Genomic DNA, 791 nt, shown 5'->3' with positions numbered 1-791 from the left:
ATGGTCATGGTTTTAGAATGGGAGAGCTGGCAGGAAACAGTGAGTATGAACAAAACCATGTTTTTTGAATGGAAGGCTTGGATGATATAACAAGGGTCGGGTTTTGGGATCCAATTAATCCCAAACACATTATATCTTTGGTTGAGGAGCTCAATTGCAATATTCCCAAGACTGCTGACAGCTCTAAACGATGTCAGCTTTTGAGTGGATGAGGAGGATGGGAAAAAAGGATCCAAGTTGATTGAGACAAGTGGAGCGACTGGGCAAATACCTGGCAGATGGAGAGCAATGGCAGAGATGAGAGGTTGTGTACATTAATGGGATCAATTGAATGGCAGCCTATCACTTGAAAAGGTATTGGTTGAAAATTGTTGATCTTTAAATGAAGTTAAGCTGCATTTTTGTTTATTTCTGCGCAGCCTTCCGATTCCATGTAGGGCAGTGAGTTCTGAACACGGATGTCAATACTGAGAATGGCATTGGCATGCTGTATACAGTGTACATAGACCCAGCAAGTAGGGAGCTGTAACATTGAAAAGAATCTGTAGCTCCCTGTACACTAGTCACTGAAAGCAATATTGCAGGAGCAGAAAGCAGGTAGGCAGATAAATGGTTTATTCACCTTCATTTCAGGGGGATTTAGAATACAGGAGTAAGGGTCATTTACTGCAACTGAACAGGGCCTTGGTGGGACCCCATCTCGAACATTGTGAAGTATTGTGTGCAGTTTTAATGTCCTTACCTTATAAAGGGCAAACCTGACATTGAGGGAATGCAGTGAAGGATGACAG

This window comes from Chiloscyllium plagiosum, chromosome 8, assembly GCF_004010195.1.
Source record: "Chiloscyllium plagiosum isolate BGI_BamShark_2017 chromosome 8, ASM401019v2, whole genome shotgun sequence".
NCBI lineage: Eukaryota > Metazoa > Chordata > Chondrichthyes > Orectolobiformes > Hemiscylliidae > Chiloscyllium > Chiloscyllium plagiosum.
This window is presented reverse-complemented; position numbering follows the sequence as displayed.